The sequence below is a fragment of the Chiloscyllium plagiosum genome, unplaced genomic scaffold (assembly GCF_037043375.1).
Source record: "Chiloscyllium plagiosum isolate Xiang-an unplaced genomic scaffold, Cpla_swu_hap1 HiC_scaffold_6, whole genome shotgun sequence".
NCBI classification, from domain to species: Eukaryota; Metazoa; Chordata; class Chondrichthyes; order Orectolobiformes; family Hemiscylliidae; genus Chiloscyllium; species Chiloscyllium plagiosum.
Genome location: NW_028270144.1, coordinates 779,853 through 802,422, shown reverse-complemented (window position 1 = coordinate 802,422; position 22,570 = coordinate 779,853). Strand labels below are relative to the sequence as shown.

General features: G+C 39.6%; 1 protein-coding gene across 1 annotated transcript in view; it reads left to right on the top strand.

Moving 5' to 3' along the window:
* The window catches only part of LOC122553907 (progesterone receptor-like), a 352,930-nt gene that overhangs the window by 244,137 nt on the left and 86,223 nt on the right, over positions 1–22,570 (top strand). The gene's annotated exons all lie outside the window — the stretch shown is intronic.

The following is a 22,570-nucleotide window of genomic DNA, read 5'->3' as shown; positions in this document are numbered from 1 at the left end:
GACTCTTCACTGCCCACTGGATAATTAGAGATGGGCAGTTCTGGCCTGGCCAGTAATGCTCATATCCTGCAAATGAATTTTTAAAATACGTCTCTTGTTCTGGAAAAGAACAAAGTGAAGGTCAGTGCTCAGAATAAGCTTGATAGCATCCTCCAACACCTTGACAATTCTGTGTGTGACTAGATGCTTAGTCACAAGCTTTAAGTAAATTAAGACAAAGTATTCTTCCTACCATTAAACTCACGAATGCTATGTGTAATAACCTCAGGCTATCGAGTATGACTTTAGATTTTTAGATTAGATTTTAGACTTTAGATTTTAGATTAGGTCAGGTGAATTGGCCATGCTAAATTGCCCGTAGTGTTGGGTAAGGGGTAAATATAGGACTATGGGTGGGTTGCGCTTCGGCGGGGCGGTGTGGACTTGTTGGGCCGAAGGGCCTGTTTCCATACTGTAAGTAATCTAATCTAATCTAATCTAATCTAAAATTTCTATCAGATTTTTTGGTGGGGAGGCAAAATGTTGCTTTTGTCAGTAAGAACAGATCAGTCAGTCACTTACATGAAACAGAAGAGTTACCACCTAATTTTCTATTGTGATCTTTCTGGCTGGTCACCTTGGCTTACAGGTGCCCCAGAAACATGATGCTGTAGTCAATGAATTCAAGGAAAAAGAAACAAAGAAGGGCTCCCAATTTAATAACATTTCTTACAACCACAGGGTGGCATAGAATGCTTTACATAAATGAAGCACTTCTAAAGCATGGTTATTGTAGCATAGGAAGCAGAACAGCCAAAATGTACAGAATAAAACCCCCCAAAAAACAGCAATATGATAGTAACTAGATAATCTATTTATTTTTGTAATGTTGATTGAGGGATAAATATTGGCCAGTACCCTAGGCCTAACTCTCTTTCTAATATTGAAATAATGATATATCTTGTTCATCCACCTGACCAGACAGATGGGGGTGTTACCATTGTATCATCCTGAAATTAGCACGTTCCGCACTGACATGCTCCTTCAATCATATTCTGGAATAGCAGCATTTATTTTATTCTCCAAGTATGGATTGGAACTTGAGCTCTGAATCTTCTCACTCTGGGACCAGAGTGTTACAAACTGAGCCACAGCTGCTTTGAAGAAGGCCACATTGTGACAGGCATGTCATGTGAAACACTCCTGGATTTTCCTGATTCCTATTGGCAGTTATAGGTTTTCGATTTGTGATGTCAGACTACAATCCAGTCCCAGCATTAGAAATGTAGCTTTTGTTAAGTAGGATTTTAAATCGATGCTGGCTATTCCCATCCAATGCCAAGAAGATATGAACATTAGAAAATCCATTCTTATTTGTTATCACCACCAAACATCAATATTGTTACTTTAAATCTAGGAAAAATTAGGTGCTTTTTTCCAGTTTAAATGATAATGCTCTTTTAATGTAATTCAATATTTTCTGACCCAGATGAATTTCATAAAATTGGAAACATTTCTAATACCAAAGTAAGCATCACAGCAGATTAAAACAGTATCACAGTAGATTAAGGATTTAGCAATTATAACATTATTTTCTGGTATATTTGTTCTAGCAGCCAATAAGAAGTGTGGAAATTCCTATCTCAGTCTCTTGGCTAAATTGACATATAATTCCCAGTGGTGAAAGGACAATGTATTAATATACGTAAACCACCCAATTTTTCAAATGAACAGAATGAGTATTACACAATTGAAATGTGTTAGCTTGTACAAAATTCTGGGACATGTTTTGATGGCTGCTTGAGGAATTAATGTGTTTTTTTAACAGCAATTCGACTGAAAGTATTTTCAGTATTATCAGAAGCCTTGGCTTCAGAAATGTTCAAGTGAAATCAATGGTGTATTTTTAAATTCTGTTTACTATATTAAACCATGTCCTTAAATGGTGATGAAGTGGTCTGTTGCTTACAGTCCAAAGTGAACGCCATGCCTTTTTACCTGTAGTTAAAGGACTGAATTTCCATGGCAATTCCTTTGGTTATTTACCATAAGTTTGGAAAAAGAGCCAAAGAAATCAAGGATAAATGGTGAATCCAGTTTATTTTTCCCCCCAGTACTTTGTGAGACTTCTGCTCAAGTGGCTGAATGGTAAAACCATTTTTTTCACCTTATCCCTAGCCCTCTTTGAAATATCATGATTTGGAGGTGCAGGTGTTGGACTGGCATGGACAAAGTTAAAAACCACTCAGCACCAGATTATAGTCCAACAGATTTATTTGGAAGCACTAGCTTTCAAAGCACTGCTCCTTCATCAGGTGGTTAAGTATAAGATCATAAGACACCGAATTTATAGCAAAGGTTTACAGTGTGATGCAACTGAAATTATATTTTGAAAAAGACCTGGATTGTTTGTTAAGTCTCTCATATTTTAGAATGACCATGTTGGTTTCAGTTCTTTCATATGAGAGACTTAACAAACAATCCAGGTCTTTTTCAGTATATACTTTCAGTGGAATCACACTGTAAACTTTTGTTATAAATTCTGTGTCTTACAATCTTATACTCCACAACCACCTGATGAAGGAGCGTCGCTCCGAAAGCAAGTGCTTCCAAATAAACCTGTTAGACTATAACCTGGTGTTGTGTGATTTTTAACTTTGAAATATCATCTAATTCTTCTTCTTGAAAGAATCAGCATTTACTATTAGTGTTAATAACTTCAGTAAGTAAACAGATTTAGTCATGCACAATAATGGTGAGGTGCTCAGTGCAATTTAGAAAACGAGGGGCCAAAGGTTTATGTATTTTAAGTAATGGACCATCTTTTACAAGGAAAGGAAGTTTACTGTACATCAACTGGACTAGTTCATAGGCTATGGATCAAAAGCGACACACACATCAGAACTAATATGATTTATTTTAGTGTGCCACTGAGGAACGAGACTATATGGCCTTTCCCCTCCCCCAGTCTCAGCCTGTACATTCTGCCTGTTTCACCCAGTCTCCTTTGTTCTGCCTATTTGCTCCCCTGGAACTGGTCAGGAAAATAAAAATGAGACTAGAAAATCAAAATTAAGGAGATCACTTATTCCTCTGACTGGGTTGTCAATCTGCTCATGCATTCAGTGGTTGGCTATCCATCTGTAAAAGTGACATTTATTTCACAACATTTTTGTAATTCTCTTTCTTTTCCCCCTATCTTTGTTCTAACTTGCCGTTCATATTTTATTGTACCTGTCTCAGAAATGCAATAAAGCTCACGTGATAAATTATGTTATTAAAGCTGACTCCAGTTTTAAAGGAGTTGTGGATACAGTCAGTTTATCCAGGTCATGAGTTGCGTTGTGTACTTGAGGAACCTAATGGTACGGAGGCCTACCTGAGCTTGATGGTTCAACCTTCAGACCATAACTTTCACTATGTCCTACCCAAACCAGGAAAATGCAGTATCTTGTGGGTGGCAAGAATAGATCACTGGCAAACAGGACCCATCTATCTGCTGCTGCTCTTTTTAGACCACATGGGAACCTAATAAAAATTAAATTTATCTGCTTTGGCCTTTTATGAAGTACAATCTGCCTAACTGTAGCTGTAGTTTCAGATAATAGGCCATTTATCATACGGGAGAGGGGTTTATCATACAGGAGAGGGGTTTATCATACGGGAGAGGGGTTTTTCATACGGGAGAGGGGTTTTTCATACAACCACGAGACTGGTTCCACAGGCTTTGGAATAAAAAGATTCTGATGTTGATCATTGTTTTATATATTTTACAGTGAATGTCATTGCCTTTCAGTGGGTGTTCTGTTCACCCCCTCAAAAAGAGATGTTTAATGTTAGCCCACAACGTGGAAGTGGCAGATCACAGGGAAAACAGCCACAGCATGTGATTCAACTACACTCTCTCCCCAGCCCAAACAAACTTCTGTCAGAGTTAAAATTAGGGCCAAAATATTAACTAAAACAATTTATTGCTGTTCAATGAACTGTCAGCTAATTCATGAGTTAAAAAAAATGTTAAATTCATTGATAGACAAACAGTAAATTCGAAAGCAAAAGATGATATAATGGGAAAGCCTCAGGCTACCATAGGAGATAAGAATGGGGCTTACAAACAGCTGGAAGTAATTTCAGTCTAGAAGGAAATAGACAGCCACAAGTATGTTATTTCAACCTTGCCCTGAGGTTGCCTTGAAGTTGTACACTTCTCTTCCCTCCCACAGTTACTTTGCACTGCCCTTGGCCTCTGATCCTCTGGGAAAGGGCTACGTAACTGCATCAGGAAGCTACTGCCTGAGGTGCGTGCTCCACATATCCAGTGAGCTTCAGTTAGCCCAAGCCAGTTCAAGCTGATAGTTCCTTTTTCCACCCTAGATACTTGAGTTTCAGTAGCTGTTGTTGCTCTTCAGTGCCTTTTGGTCTTGGTCTTTCTGGCTCATGGGCAACCTGGGAAGTGGGCACTCACGTCCAGCAGTGACCTGGATATCTAGATAACCTACAGAAAAGGGACATGGTGCACTCTTTGGGAAGAAGAAGGGGCAAAGGTAAGACATATTCTGAGAAACCATATGTCAGCCTCAACCCTCTGATGTCGAGTCTTGAAGCTTTATACAGCAGCTGATTTGTTTTGGTGTGATTCATTCTCAGCTCAAAACTAGCTTTCTCACAATTAGTGTACCTTCCCTCCATCATAATGTCAAAAGTGGGGATATTTGGTGCACAATGTGCACCATTCCTGACTCCTCAGGGGCTCAAGCAATAGCTGTTCAGATATAACAAGACCTGGACAGTATCCAGCCTTGGGATGACAAGAACATTCCTGATGAAGGGCTTTTGCCTGAAACATCGATTTTCCTGTTCCTGGGATGCTGCCTGACCTACTGTGCTTTTCCAGTACCACTCTAATCTAGACTTGGGATGACAAGAGTTGAGCAGCATTCATTGTCACTCAGGTGTCAAACAATGATCGTATCAACAAGAGAGAATCTAATCAAAAACAGAAATTGCTGGAGAAACATCGCAGGTCTGGCAGTATCTGTGGAGAGAAAGCAGAATTAACATTTTGGGTCCAGTGACCTTTCTTCAGAAATGTTAACTCTGCTTTCTCTCCATAGATGCTGCCAGGATTGCTGAAATTTTCCAGTAATTTCTGTTTTTGTTTCTGACTTTCAGCATCTGTAGTTCTTTGTTTTTTTTGTTTAGAGAGAATTTGATGATCACCCCATTGTCATTCAATGGCATTATAATCCCTGAATTCCCTACTATCAACACTATCTGGGTTATCATTGCCTAGAAACTGAACTGGGCTGGCCATTTGAATACTGCGACTACAAGGACAGGATAGAGGCAAGGGAAACTTCAGCAAATAACTCACTTCTGGACTCCCTAAAGACTGTCCACCATTCACACAGTTACTAACTGATAACTGTAAATTCAAATAGTGCTCAATCTGTGAACCTTATAATTACTTTACAAACAATAGGACAAGGTTCTTTGAAAATAATCCGGTTATGACTTGGTTACCACAATCCTTATGTGAGCTTAAAGCAGATAATTTTTAAAATAATATCAAGCTAGAGACTGTTAATGGAAGAATAGAGCACATTGATGTGACATTCTTTATTATAATAGAGGCTTTAACCCATTTTTAATAAGATAGTGGAATTTTATTTGCATGCTTAAGTGTTGATTGATTGAAATCAAAGCCAACAGTAATTTCTAGACCATACTTTAGTTATGCAATGCAAAAAACTTCACACAAATGATTGTTGAATTTTTTGCATTATGTGTTCCCAAGACTAGATTTGAAATAGACAGCAGGATTTCAAGTCCAGTCAGGAGAACAATCGAGTAAGCAAAAGATGATTTTAATAGCCAGACTCAGTAACATGCTGTTGGCTGACCTCCCCACAAAAATGATTAAAAAGAGTCTCCCAACCAATAATATCATCCATCAAGACCAAAGTGACAGTGGAGATGAGATGAGTGGTTTGAGAAGGGGCTGAAATCTGTAAGGTTTTTCTTCACCTTACAAAGAAAGAAATGGACTTTACATTGAAAGGTCTGTTCTTCTAATGGTCAGCCTTCAGTGTCTTTCAGCCGAGCATGGAAGCTGCTCCTTTGTTTTCGGCAAATATTCAAAAGTATTTGGATCCCACTCTGCAGATTTAGACAACACCTTTTGAGTTTAGGTAGGGTGTGCTTATTGCCTGTGACTTAAAGTCAAAGTCCCCAGAATCACGGTGGAAGTTCACATTTTATTGGCAGAAAGTAAAAAAGCCAAGCTTCAGCGTTCAAAATGTAAAGGTTGTTCAATGAGTTAACAATATTCAGGAAGATGACTCATGTACACTAGTGTTCTTGCAAACTGACACATATTTCAAAAGTGATCTTTGTGGGATAATGTTTGATGGGTCAAACTACCTTTGCTCATCCTTGTGTCTATACAAATATGCAAATTAGAATTGTCGGTGCTCATTTGATGACAATCACAATGTCTTGGCTTGGTTCCTATGCAGTATTGCTTTGCATGACGGTATTTAATCTCTTCCAATGAATTGTCATTGACCATGATGAACTGCTTAAAAGAAGGCTCCTCTGTTCATTATGTCACTACAATAAAATTTTATGAGGCACTGAAAGAAAATATTCCATTTAAGTGCTTGAGACCACATTGGAACCAGGAAGAAGAGTTTTTAATGGGAAACCCTAACATATTAGCTAAAGGATTGGCCACCAATGCCATGGTGCAGGCAGAGTGTTGTCAGACCTAAGGGTGATAGAGCAATCAAGGGAAAAGATGATCATGGCGCCAAGAGATTGCAATGGAGAAAGAATGTTGGAAATTGGAAGTTGGAGGTCATTGGAGTTAGGAGATGGATGAGCATGAGGATCAAGGTTAGAGGTCACTGGACATATTATGCAGAGGTGTATTGAATAGTTTAATGGGCTGTTAGGGGGAGAGTCTCCTGGCCCTCAAAGTATTCTGTAAAAATATTAACATAGCACCTCTCACCTCTTTTGCCTGCAGATATCTCAAAGCTAAGGAATTATAACTAATGGTGGGAATGGAAATTTTAAAATGGAGGCATAAAATTTCCTTTAAAGTGTGCTCATGATTTGGAGATGCCGGTTTCGGATTGAGATGTACGAAGTTAAAAATCACACAACACCAGGTTATAGTCCAACAGGTTTAATTGGAAGCACTAGCTTTTGGAGCGTCGCTCCTTCATCAGGTGGTTGTGCTGATGAACCACCCTGATGAAGGGGCAGCGCTCTCAAAGCTAGTGCTTCCAATTAAACCAGTTGGACTAGAACCTGGTGTTGTGTGATTTTTAACTTTAACATATGTTGTTATCGATGAAATAGGAAGTAAATCGTGTAGAGAAAGGTTGCCGTTGAATTTAAATTGTTTCACAATTGTAGTCCAAATCCAATTGTTTCAAGGGGTTAAAATTACCCCAAAATGATCGCTCCCAACATTATGAAAAGTATCAAACAGAAACTCTGAAGAAAAGCTAACCCATACTCTTTTTCCATCTGCAAGTAATACTCATGTTCAGAACTGTGCTACGTGTGAAAATATTATCCCACATCAGCCTCGTTTTCCGATGTGATTCATTTTAATGTCATACAACTTTATGATAAATACTTTTGCTCATGAGTTTTGCATGATTTTAATCCATAATGAATAAGCACGCAATAAGTAAGGCACTGTTCACTCAGCTATTAAAAGTGAAACCTGGAAATTAAAATAAGCCAAACTTCATCTTCCTAATTATAGTGTCCTAAATATTCACACAATAATTTAATAACTCCCATGTGTTTGGCTAATACGTAGTCATAAATATGTTGTAGGTTTTCAACTAAATATAAATCTACTGTGATTTATATAATTCTAAGAAGCCACTAACACTCAGTGCAATGCACTCTGACAGATATTCAGATTTGAAAATAAGCCATGAGTTTCAACACAACTCACAACCCTTCACAGTATTATCAAGTTTAGGTGAAAATATCATGAAAGATTAAATAAATCTGACTCAGTATAACTACTACTCAATTATTTGACCTATTTTCTTTATTAATACTGGGAAGTGAGGACAGGAGAATACGTATACAGTACATTATATAGAGCAAACCATTTCCAATCATATTTTCCAAATTTAATTTATTTTTAAATGTTAACAATTCCAGGGTGTGGGACCCAGGGAGATAGTAAGGAAAGAGATCAATCTGAGACTGGTACAGTCGAGAATAGAAGTGAGTCAAACAGTCAGGGCAGGCAGGAACAAAGCAGAGAACAAGGTAGGACTGATAAATTAAACTGCATTTACTTCAATGCTAGATGCCTAACTGGGAAGGCAGATGAACTCAGGGCATGGTTAGGAACATGGGACTGGGATATCATAGCAATTACAGAAATGTGGCTCGGGGATGGACAGGACTGGCAGCTTAATGTTCCAGGATACAAATGCTACAGGAAGGACAGAAAGGGGAGCAAGAGAGGAGGGGGAGTGGCATTTTTGATAAGGGATAGCATTACAGCTGTGCTGAGGGAAGATGTTCCTGGAAATACATCCAGGGAAGTTATTTCGATTGAACTGAGAAATAAGAAAGGGATGATCACCTTATTGGGATTGTATTATAGACCCCCTAATGGTCAAAGGGAAATTGAGAAACAAACTTGTAAGGAGATCTCAGCTATCTGTGAGAAAAATAGGGTGGTTATGGTAAGGGATTTTAACTTTCCAAACATAGTCTGGGACTGCTATGGTGTTGAACGTTTAGATAGAGAGGAATTTGTTAAGTGTGTACAAGAAAATGTTCAGATTCAATATGTGGATGTACCTAATGGAGAAGGTGCAAAACTTGATCTATTCTTGGGAAATAAGGCAGGGCAGGTGACTGAGGTGTCAGTGGGGGAGCACTTTGGGATCAGTGACCATAATTCTATTAGTTTTAAAATATTGATGGAAAAAGATAGACCAGATCTAAAAGTTGAAGTTCTAAATTGGAGAAAGGCAAATTTTGACGGTATTAGGCAAGAACTTTCAAAAACTGATTGGGGCAGATGTTCGCAGGTAAAGGGACGGCTGGAAAATGGGAAGCCTTCAGAAATGAGATAACAAGAATCCAGAGAAAGTATATTCCTGTCAGGGTGAAAGGGAAGTCTGGCAGGTATAGGGAATGCTGGATGACTAAAAGGAATTGAGGGTTTGTTTCAGAATAAGACGGAAGCATATGTTAGGTATAGACAGGATAAATCAAATGAATCCTTAGAGTATAAAGGAAGTAGGAGTATACTTAAGAGGGAAATCAGGAGGGCAAAAAGAGGACATGGGATAGCTTTGGCAAAAAGAGATAAGGAGAATCCAAAAGGTTTTACAAATACATTAAGGACAAAAGGGTAACTAGGGAGAGAATAGGGCCCCTCAAAAATCAGCAAGGCGGCCTTTGTGTGGAGCCACAGGAGATGGGGAAGATACTAAATGAGTATTTTGCATCAGTATTTACTGTGGAGAAGGACACGGAAGATATAGAATGTAGGGAAATAGATGGTGACATTTTGAAAAATGTGTATATTACAAAGGAGGAAGTGCTGGATGTCTTGAAACACATAAAAGTAGATTAATCCTCAGGACCTGATCAGGTGTACCCGAGAACTCTGTGGGAAGCTAGGGAAGTGATTGAACATAGAACATAGAACATTACAGCGCAGTACAGGCCCTTTGGCCCTCGATGTTGCTCTGACCTGTCATACCAATCTGAAGCCCATCTAACCTACACTATTCCATGTATGTCCATATACTTGTCCAATGACGACTTAAATGTACTTAAAGTTGGTGAATCTACTACCGTTGCAGGCAAAGCATTCCATACCCTTACTACCCTGAGTAAAGAAACTACCTCTGACATCTGTCCTATATCTATCACCCCTCAATTTAAAGCTATGCCCCCTCATGCTCGCTGTCACCATTCTTGGAAAAAGGCTCTCCCTGTCCACCCTATCTAACCCTCTGATTATCTTATATGTCTCTATTAAGTCATCGCTCAACCTTCTTCTCTCCAACAAAAACAGCCTCAAGGCCCTCAGCCTTTACTTATAAGACCTTCCCTCCATACCAGGCAACATCCTAGTAAATCTCCTCTGCACCCTTTCCAAAGCTTCCATATCCTTCTTATAATGCGGTGACCAGAACTATACACAACACTTCAAATGCGGCAGCATTAGAGTATTGTACAGCTGTAGCATAACCTCATGGTTCCGGAACTTGATCCCTCTATTAATAAAAGCTAAAACACTGTATACCTTCTTAACAACCCTGTCAACCTGGGTGGCAACTTTCAAGGATCTGTGTACCTGGACACCGAGATCTCCTTGCTCATCTATACTACCAAGAATCTTACCATTAGCCCAGTACTTTGCATTCCGGTTACTCCGACCAAAGTGAATCACCTCACACTTGTCTGCATTAAACTCCATTTGCCACCTCTTAGCCCAGCTCTGCAGCGTATCTATGGCTCTCTGTAACCTACAACATCCTTTGTCACTATCCACAACTCCACCGACCTTAGTGTCGTCTGCGAATTTACTAACCCACCCTTTACGCCCTCATCCAGGTCGTTTATAAAAATGATGAACAGCAGTGCACCCAACACCGACCTTTGCGGTACACCACTGTAACTGGATTCCAGGATGAACATTTCCCATCAACCACCACCCACTGCATTTTTTCAGCAAGCCAGTTACTGATCCAACTGCTATAACTCCCACAATCCCATTCCTCTGCATTTCGTACAATAGCCTACTGTGGGGAACCTTATTGAACGCCTTCCTGAAATCCATTTCCACCACATCAACCGGTTTACTATCATCTACTGGGCTTTTTGCTGAGATATTTGGACCATCAATGGTCACAGGTGAGGTGGTGGAAGACTGGAGATTGACTAACGTGGTGCCGAAGTTTAAGAAGGGTGGTGAGGGAACTATAGACCATTGAGCTTGACATCGGTGGTGGGCAAGTTGTTGGAGGAAATCCTGAGGGACAGGATGTACATGCATTTGGAAAGGCAAGGACTGATTAGGGATATCAACATGGCTTTATGCTTGGAAAATAATTTCTCACAAACTTGATTGAGTTTTTTGAAGAAGTAACAAAGAAGATTGATGAGGGAAGAGCAGTAGTTGTGATCCATATGGACTTCAGTAAGGTGTTCGACAAGGTTGTCCATGGGATCCTGATTAGCAAGGTTAGATCTCATGGAATACAGGGAGAACTAGTCATTTGGATACAGAACTGACTCAAAGGTAGAAGATAGAGGGTGGTGGTTGAGGGTTGTTTTTCAGACTGGAGACCTGTGACCAGTGGAGTGCCACAAGGATTGGTGCTGGGTCCACTACTTTTCATCATTTATATAAATGATTTGGATGTGAGCATAAGAGATACAGTTAATAAGTTTGCAGATGACACCAAAAATGGAGGTCTAGTGGACAACAAAGGAGGTTACTTCAGATTACAAAGGGATCTTGATCAGATGGGCTAATGGGCTGAGGAGTGGCAGATGGAGTTTAATTCAGATAAATGCGAGGTGCTGCATTTGAGAAAGCAAATCTTAGCAGGACTTATACACTTAATGGTAAGGTCCTAGGGAGTGTTGCTGAACAAAGAGACCTTGGAGTGCAGGTTCATAGCTCCTTGAAAGTAGAGTCGCAGGTAGATAGGATCATGAAGAAGGCGTTTAGTATGCTTTCCTTTATTGGTCAGAGTACTGAGTACAGGAGTTGGGGGGTCATGTTGCGGCTGTACAGGACATTGGTTAGGCCACTGTTGGAATATCGCGTGCAATTCTGGTCTCCTTCCTATCGGAAAGATGTTGTGAAACTTGAAAGGGTTCAGAAAAGATTTACAAGGATGTTGCAGGGTTGGAGGATCTGAGCTACAGGGAGAGGCTGAACAGGCTGGGGCTGTTTTCCCTGGAGCGTCGGAGGCTGAGGGGTGACCTTATAGAGGTTTACAAAATTATGAGGGTCATGGATAGGATAAATAGACAAAGTCTTTTCCCTGGGATCGGGGAGTCCAGAACTATAGGGCATAGGTTTAGGGTGAGAGGGGAAAGATATAAAAGAGACCTAAGGGGCAACTCTTTCATGCAGAGGGTGTTATGCGTATGGAATGAGCTGCTAAAGGAAGTGGTGGAGGCTGGTACAATTGCACATTTAAAAGGGATCTGGATGGGTATATGAACAGGAAGGGTTTGGAGGGATATGGGCCAGGTGCTGGCAGGTGAGACTAGATTGGGTTAGTATAGCTGGTCAGCATGAACAGGTGGGATTGAAGGGTCTGTTTCCATGCTGTACATCTCTATGATTCTATGACTCTATGTTCCAGCAGATGTTGACTTGCATTAGGAGACAACTGGTCAATCAGTAACCTTCCTGTATCTTGTCCAAATAGCTATTCTACAATTGCAATCCTGGCCCTCCCTATCAAACAGCATCTTGAGGAGGACATTGGAGCATGTATAGGAAGTCTGTAGTGATTTTAAAAAAAAATTCATTTGTGAGATGTTGTCATTGCTGACTGGGCCAGCATTTATTACGCATCCCTGATTTCCCTTGAGAACAAAGAAAAAAGAAAATTACAGGACAGGAACAGACCCTTTGGCCCTCCAATCCTGCACTGATCCAGATCCTCCATCTAAAGCTGTCACCTACTTTCTAAGGGTCTGTATCCCTCTGCTCCCTATCCATTCATGTATCTGTCTAGATGCATCTTAAATGATGCTATTGTGCCCGCCTCTACCACCTCTGCTGGCAACACATTCCAGGCACCCACCACCCTCTGGTAAAGAGAATGTGGTGGTGAGTTGCCTTCTTCAACTACTGCAATCTATTTGGTGTAGGCTCACAATGCAATTAGGGACGGAGTTCCAGGATTTTGACCGCCAGCAACAAGACGGTGAATGACTTGGAGAGGAACTTGCAGGGGCTGCTGTACCCAGGTACCTGCTGCCCTTGTCCTCCTAGATGGAAGTGGTTGTGGGTTTGTTAGGTCATAGGTTAGTATTACAAGTGTTGTTGATGTTAGAACCTATCCAAATCAACTTTATCCAAAAATAAACAAATACTTCATACAAAAATCAGCTAATCACCAATGTGTATTCCATTGCCTGTTATCCCTATGCAGTGCTGTCATATACAGCAGCATGTTGAATGGAAGGTGACTAATTTTCAGTGTGGGAAGCTACAGATAACCTGGAGGATAACCATAAATTGCTCTGGTCTAGAAGGCCCAGTTTCAACTGATACCACTTCAGTATAAATGATAGCAGGTCAGAGTTGGCTGGGTGCAAGCATTGGCATTGGTGGGAGGAAGTGTTGTCACCTTAAAAGAGGGACAGCAGGCTTGTGCCCCATTGAGACACTTTATCTCTCACATGGTAGTGTCACAGTAACTATGGTAACCCAAGAGAGCACAGATTGTTATATTAATTGAGATGCTGAGCATTAACATCAATTGTCATCATGACAGCATTCTGTAAGGTCATAATTTAGGAGGAACAACATTAGGCCCATTTGGCCCATTGAGTGTGCTCCACCATTCAACCATATCTGATATGTTTCTCAACCCCATTCCCCTGCTTCTCCACACAACCCTTGATCTTCTTATTAATTTAGAACATGTCTATTTGTGTCTTAAACACACTCAATGACTTGGACTCCACAGCCCTTTGTAGCAATGAGTTCCACAGATTCACCACCCACTGAATGAAGATATTCCTCATCATCTCAGTTCTAAAGGGTCATCCCTTCACTCTAAGGCTGTGCCCTTAGGTCCTAGTCTGTCTGACTAGTAGAAATATTGTCTCCATGTCCACTCTATCCAGGCCTCTCAGTATTCTGTAAGTTTCAGTGAGATTTCCCCTCATCCTTTTAAACCCCATTGAGTACAGACCCCAAATCCTAAACCACTCCTCATATAACAAGCCCTTCATTACTGGGATCTATCTTGTAAGTCTCCTTTGGACCCCCTTCAATGCCAGCATATCTTCCTTATATATGGGGCCGAAAACTGCTCACAATATTCCAAATGTGGTCTTACCAGAATATTATACAGCCTCAGCGGTACATCCCTGCTCTTGTATTCTAGCCCTCTTGAAATGAATGCTAACATTGCATTGCCTTCCTAACTGCTAACATCCTAACTTGCATGTTAACCTTAAGAATATCCTGAACTGGGACTTCTACGTCCCTTTATGCGTCAGATTTCTGAAAATGTTGCCCATTTTGAAAATAATCTCTACTTCTATTTTGTCGACTGATGTGTGTGACCTCACACTTTTCTGCATTGTATTCCATCTGCCTGTTCTGTGCCCATTCTCCTAACCTGTCCAAGTCCTCCTGCAGCCTCCCCATTTCCTCAACACTACCTGTGCCTCCACCTGTCTTTGTGTCATCTGCAAACTTAGCAACAATGTCCTCAGTTCCTTCATCCAGATCATTAATGTCTGGTGTGAATAGCTGTGGTTCCAAAACTGACCGCTGCAGAACTCTAGTAGTCACTGACTGCCATTCTAAAAAAGACCCACTTAGCCCTGCTCTCAGCCTTCTGCCAATCAGCCAATCCTCTATCAATACCAGTGCATTACCCCTAACACCATGGATTCTTATTTTATTTAGCAGCCTTCTATGTGATACCATGTCAAAGGTCTTCTGGAAATCCAAGTAGATCATGTCCACTGCCTCTCCTCTGTTTAACTTGTTTGCTACCTCCTCAAAGAATTCAAATAGATTTATCAGCCATGAAGAAACTATATTGACTGAGCCCTATTTTACCATGCACTTGCAAATACTCCGCAATTTCATCTTTAATGATGGACTTTAAAATCTTACCAGTCTGGTTATCTTAGGTCAGGCTAACCAGCCTATAATTTGCTATCTTTGACCTGCCTTCCTTCTTAAACAGGATGTTACATTAGCCATTTTCCAGTTCTCTGTAATCCTCCCTGATTCCAATGTTTCCTGAAAAATCACCACCAATGCCTCTAGAATCTTCACAGCTACTGCCTTCAGAGCTCTGGAGTGTAGTACTTCTGGTCCAGGATACTTTCATCTTCAGACATTGCAGCTTTCCAGCACCTTCTCGTTAGTGATGGCCACCACACCCACCTGTGCCCCTGGCTCTCTATGAAGGTCTGGTACACTGCAATGGTGCCTTCCACCTTGAAGATTGATGCAAATTACTAATTAAGTTCTTCCACTATTTTTATATTCCCCATTACTACTTCTTCAGCTTCATTTCCCAACAGTCTAATGTCCACTCCTGCCTCTCAGTTACCCATCCTTCCCTTAGTGTGCTCCTTCTCTATTGCTATGCCTCCCAAACTGCTGCTGTTGCTGCTCCATTGTCTTCCCTGCTAGGCTCCTCATACAATCAATTCTTACCAGCTCCACTTTCACATCTTTATAATTATTTTTTTCCTCAAGTGTGATGCCATTACATCTAATTCAATCTTCTCCCTCTCAAACTGCAGGGTGAATTCTATCATATTATGTGCACTACCCCAATGGGTTCTTTCACCTCCAGCTCCCTCAATAAGGCTGCCTTATTACCAAATCCAGAATTGCCTGTTCTCTAGTTGGCAGAACCACAAGTGTTCCAAGCAAATCATCTTGTGGACAATTCAGAAATTCCTTTCCTTGGGATCTACTACCAACCTGATTCACCCAGTGAACATCCCCTATGATTAGTGTAATAGTGCCTGAGCTTGCATTATACTATTCTGAGATTTCAATTTAGCTTGCAAGTTTGTAGGCAATTAGGAAGATGTACTGGTCCTTATTGCAAGGAGTTATAGTACAGGAATAAGTGAGTTTTAGCGCAATTGTGTAGAGTTTTGGTGAGACCAGACATTGAAGGCTATGTGTTTTGGTCTCCATATATAGGAAGCATATACTTCCATTGGAAGCAGTACAGAAAGCTTTGGTTCCTGGGATGAACATTATCCTAGGATGAGATGTTGAGGAAATTTGGTCTATATTCTTTAGAACCAGAAGTGATCTCATTGAGGTGTATAAGATTCTGAAGGGGCTTTACAAGATAGGTGCAGAAATTATGTACCCTGACTGAGGAGCTTTAAACACAGAAGCACAATCGTAGGATAAGGTCCTGATCATTTCGGAGAAATTTCTTCACTCAAAGAATTGTAGATGCTTCAACTTTGAATATGTTTGAGCTGAGCTGATTTTTGATCTTTCAGAGTATGAGAGGATATGGGGATCTGATGGGAAAGTGGATCAGCCATGGCTATATTAAGTTGTGGCACATACTCTACTCTTGCATCTCCTCGTTATTTTTAAGATCTCAGTCTCAGTTTATACTGCAATGGCTTCTGCTTATGCTGCAATGAGAAATGGAAGACATCAACCATTAGGTTCATCCTGAACATCACGCTTGATTACCAATTTCACTTCAATTTTTCCTCTAATATTTGTTTGTGATTTGGCATCAAATTTTATTTGTTAATTGCTCCTGTGAAGCACCTAGAGTCATTTTACTATATTAACAGTTCTGTACAAATGCAGAATGTTGTTGTCATTGTTTCTAAATTTTTTAGAAGTAGATCTAAATTTTTTAAGTTGGTTGTAATATTAGTTTTCATAAGCAACATTTGTAATCGTTCTGTCAAAACAATTTGTGGCAAAGACTTAATCAAATGGCGTATGTTTTAGATAAATGAAACATTTAATATCACATTGATAAGTTATTGAGTTAAAGTCCAGCTTGACTCATTTAGGCGGCAGGAAAGTTTTGAAGATTGGTATCATATTTCTCTGGAAGCGTACATGTCCAACTTGAATAATGCTTTAAAGAAAACAGCACATTAAACAATTGCCACGTTGGAGCTAATGGTTTGGCAATCACATTGACTGTAGAAACTTGGATCCTCTCAAAACAGAACAAAAATGCAATTAATAGCAAAGACGTACACTTGTATATGAAGGAAAGGCTTTTATACTTCTCTCATTGAAATATCAGAAGAGAAAGGAGGTTCAGGCCTATGACTAGTATGTTCGGTGCTGAAAAATGATTTAAAGAGAACATTAATCATTCACAATTTTTATGTTTGTGAATGTGAAATTGATAGCAACCATGGATGCTACAGCTATAGGATCTTTCCAGTCAGTGGAGAATGACTTATCTGACATTGAAAGGTATACTGACCTATAAATTCAGTACACAAGGCATGCTTTATCAGGCTCAAATTGATTATTTTAAAATTGCACATGTCTCCAGCAAATAATGAGCTTCCTGCTATTTTGAGAAAAAAGAAATCCTTTACCCACCCATGTGTGGATTGGCTTATGCATTTTGTCCATAATAGGTCTTTTGTACAATAATCCCTGCATAAAATATAAAACTTCTTGCAGTTTATAGTGTTGAATGTACAACATTCAGGCTGCATACTTACTTAGTATTACCCAGCCTAAGTTCACCATGATTTTCTTTATTTTGTTTTTCCAAACATGACCCATTCTTCATTTTGTCTTAATCCTCCTGCAGTTTGGAAAACCAAGTCAATCACCTTTAAAGTTGAGAAGCTAGTTGGTAATGAGACCCTCAGCTGGGCTTGGAGCTGATTAGGTGCCTTCTTTACTTCCAGTTTCAGTTAATATTGGGGGATTATTTAAAGGCATTAATCAAACCTTTTTAGAAGTAGATCCAGTTAGGAACAGCTTTTCTTCCAAATGAGGCTGGAGATGGCAAACAGTCTGGCTGGTGTCCTAAAGCAAGCATTATATTCATAATTAGCATAGTCCCAGCCCTTAAATATCAAAGTTCTTTAGTTGTAATATTTTCAACTGAAGCACATATGAGATTATTGAAATTTAGAGATTCTGCCTCAAAATTTGTCTCTCTAATATCTCCCTTAAAAAGTGCAATAGTGATGAGTCCCTATTCCTCCATGCTGTTTCCACTGAGAGTAAATGTTGATGATCAAGGGAGAGAAAGATTAGAATTACAATAAATATTTTCAACATAGAGTTAGTACAGATCAGGGACAATGGGCTGGATTGTATCCTTCTGTGCTGGAGGTTAGTTGATTTATGAAATGCTGTGGTTTTTTTTTACAATTTAGCAAGTCTGCTAGTACAATATTTTTAAGTAGCTCTGAATTGATGACCCAAAGCAATGTAATGATTTAATACAGCTTACTGTATTAAATCATTACTTCTCATATGCTACATGTCTATTTAAATATTCTTCTCTCACTACTGAATTTCCTTTGTTTATGATCTTGGGATCCAGTCTTTCCAGTAGTTAGTGAAATGGTTAAATTATTTTCAAGAGTTTTGAAGTTCATTAGCAGAAGCCTTAATGGTTCTCTCTACTAGATTAGATTAGATTACTTACAGTTTGGAAACAGGCCCTTTGGCCCAACAAGTCCACACTGCCCCGCCGAAGCGCAACCCACCCATACCCCTACATTTACCCCTTACCTAACACTACGGGCAATTTAGCATGGCCAATTCACCTGCACATCTTTGGACTGTGGGAGGAAACCCGAGCACCCGGAGGAAACCCACACAGACACGGGGAGAACGTGCAAACTCTACACAGTCAGTCGCCTGAGGCAGGAATTGAACCCGGATCTCTAGCGCTGTGAGGCAGCAGTGCTAACCACTGTGTCACCGTGCCGCCCACCAGTGCTGTATATGCAGGGAATCAGTGTGAATCTTGCTTTGCTGAATAGTTCACCTTAATGTACTACTGGCATGTTCCTCAGCCCCATGAGGGGCTTATGTTTCTCTGGGTAAGTGTACTTTAGTAATATTATATGTTCATTCTATCTCGGAGATTTATATGCTTTTTAGATACGGTCCCTCTGAAGTCTGCAAACTGTACAAACTAAAGAGATGTTGTAATTTCCAGACGTCAATGGTTTTTTCCTGTATACAGACTGAGTGAATTGGTGTAATTTCAATATTCCATCCCTAAAGCAGGTGACAAGAATAGGTTGACCCGGCCTTCTCCAGGTATTGGAAGTTGAACTTTAGGTTAATGTGATGTAACATACTGCTCTCTCACCTTAAAGATGACACACTTGATACTTATTTAACTGGAGAGAACCTGCTCATACATATCCTCCAGAAACAACCGATGCTCCAAATCAATTTGAATATCTTCATAGTGTTTAGTTTCCTGTTGAATAGAGACATCTGGAAAGAGCTAGGCATCTAATTAATTGTGATAATTTACTCTTTGATGCATATTTGAATGCACCTTACAAAGTGAGGTTAGATTAATCAAAACTTCAGTTCAGAATTAGAACTGGAATTGACCAGCCAGAAACATGAGCTTTATTTATTTATACACTAAGAATAGCCTGTGCTCTGAATTTTGTGATATACAATGATTCTGTCCTGATTCATACAATGGCAGTTCAGAATTACAAGAGCAGAGCAGATAAAATTAAATTAAATAACTTACCCACTGGGTCTTTCAGGTTTTTGTCCTGGTAATTAATTTGTGCCTGGAACTGAGCCAAGCATTTGACACTCTACAATTTCTATGCTCTATGTACTGTCTTATCACTGCACCCACTAATTCACACAAAGCAGGGATCAAACCTGGAACCATGTGGTGCACTTACTCATTGAGCCATTACTTAAATCTCACACCACTTTGTATTTGTACAGAATACACCCTTATTCTCTGTGAATCACTTGATTCAGTACATGGGAAATTTTGTTTTCTAATCTCAAGCTTGGTTCTCTTCCAATGTTTTCTGAGTGAGTCCACTTTTTGCCAATTTATTAAACCAATTTCTTTTAGCAGTTGTTCCATCAGGCTGTCTTACATCTGCGCACGTCTTTTATTTTTCTCAAATTCCATTTTAATATAAAATGTTGGTATGGAGGAAGCATATTACAACTGAAATGTTTACTAGAAAACTGTGAATGATCCTGTTCATTTTGACCCATGCATACCTTTATTCCTACCTGAAACAGTCATCTATAGATAGACTCCACTAAAGTGCTATCATGTTTCATAACTCCATTTTTCAGGGTCCCTGGTCACCACAAAGTAGGATTCTTTATATCAATCCATTGGGAACACATCCATACAAAAGGTACATCCTTACCTTCTGCAGCTTTTAAAAGATTCACACAAGTTTGTGTGAAAAATCTTTTATTGCCCTCAGGAGAGAAGTATTTTAATGGTACTCATTTCTCTTGTAATGTTACAACTTGCTGAGTTAGGGTTCCACAGGTTCTTAAACCTGTGGAATCTGGAAGCTGAGTACAGCAAACTATTCAACCAATGGTGGTTTCAATTAGACCCAGTCTGTCCTGTCACAGTATTCACATGCATTTCTTTCCAAAAGAATGGAAATTAATCTGGAGTGAATTCAGATGAACAGCTTTCACTCCACAGCTCAGGTATATGTGTAGTTTGAGATCAACTGTACAGCTCCCATGACTCTAAGCTGGAATTACCCTTCAGCAGAGAGGGGAGCTTGGGTTAAAGATTTGGGCTGGGGCATGGGCATCAGATAAATGATTAGATTTGGCTGGCTTAGCACAAAATACACAATAAACTATCCTGGAATGTACCACTGCCATTTATGTCACACTCCAAATGGCAACAAGCTTTTGAAAGTTAAGTGAGTAAATGATTTTACAAATTTCTGGCTGAGGCCATGACATGAAAATTTGGCCACCCTTAAAATGACTTGTAGAAGCAAGAGTGTGTCATGCTCCTACCGTCTGTTCCATAGGGTCTGCCATTGACCTTTTTTACCAACAGTTCTGGGTTCCACCATTTGTTGCCCTTTTACTCTGTGAAAGGTTTGCTTTTCAATGTAGGGATTGAGAAGCAATAATCTGACCCAGAAGATATTCTTCCTGAAATACAATTACTTTCCCAGCATGAAGTAATGTAATTTGCATGTCTCTGCTTTTTCTTTCCCTTCTAATATCTTATTTGCTATATACTTGCTAATACCTGTATTGGTGAAGCTTTTTGCGTAATCTTGTACAACTACAACTTTCCTTCATGTTCAGATATGTCTTGTGCTCCTACTTTACAACAATATTCATGCCTTAACTTTGTCCGCCTTCTTCCAGACCTCCTGCCAGGTTGTCCTCTGAGTCGTGAAGACAGTGCTGAAAAACTGCAATGCTTTGTGCCTACTTTACAAGCTGGGGGGTTTGGCCTCCCCCATGAAACAATGTGGTTGCGTCACTTCATGATGGTGTCTACCTGCGCTTGCAGACTCTCTTCATTAAAACTGGCTTTGCACAACAGCCATTTAGCTATTTTTAACAAGCAGTGGTGTGCTCAGCAGCAGCTTTACAAAACTTGTATGGGTCAAGTGGCTTTTCATTTGCTTCAGAAGCGCAAAAAGATCTTTAATGCTGACATATTGCAATTGGCTGAAATTTATCTTTGCCACTAATGACAGCAGTTTTCACCTTTTTTTTTGTCGGGATTTTGTGTGCTTTGCTCAAATTTTGGTATAGTGATTGCAAAAGAAGCTTTTTTGCCAACTTTTTTAAACCAGATTTGATGTTGGCCCCTGGATTAATAAATAATTATAAACAAAACAGTTGTAGAAGTCCATGTTATTGTTTCACAACAGCTAAACTTAATTAAAAATAGGTACTTTTTGGAGTCTTGTATATAAAGACAGCGCAAAGTTACACCCACGATTTCTCCATTATTACATGCATTGGAAAATGAGCCTAAACTCCTGGCGCACACGATAAGTGACAGAATATGAAATTACTGTGATTGCAAAACTAAGTTGATTTTGGTGTAAAATCTTCTTTATTTTAGACTATAAATGGAGCCAAAACATTGGTGCGCAAAGTCAGGTAGAATTGACCAAATCATATTCTGGCACACAGAGATTAGTGCCTGGATGACAATTTGAAAAATCAATTATTAGAAATCATTGTTCTCTTTATGTGAAAACATTTCCCAAGATGGTAAAACTGGATGACATACATGCAAACTATATATTACTTGCAATAAAGTTTGAGAGATAATATTGCCAGGCATCAGTAGGTTATTCTCCATTACGGAAACTTTTAGAACATTTTTCTTCCCTCTGCTGACTTCCTGCACTTGTCAGCTAATGTACTCCCCTCTGTTATTTTTATTAAATTTACATTTCAAAGTTTTTGTAACAATGGGAATTTTTCAGGCAGTTATTGAGAGATTTGAGCCTGAAGGAGTCAATAACAACTGAGTATGCCTATTTACCCAGCTGTCACTGACTTTTCTCAGCTCATCTGCTTCCCAACTAGCATCAAAACTGGTCTGGATGCTAATAGTACAGGGTTCTCTAAGAAGGCAGTCACTGCCACTCTCATAACTGACATCTTCAGAGTGGCTCCCTGCAGAGAAGGGAGACCCCGAATCAGGGTCTGAAAAATTGAAATGAAAATAAGGACTTCTCCAAAGAGGTAAGAATATTTAAATTTTCTTTTTTAAGCAATGCTTAGCTAGGAACGTATTTTAAACTGAAAGCACTTCCCCACAGTTTCTTTCTCCTTGAGTAAAGATAGATAAAGCTC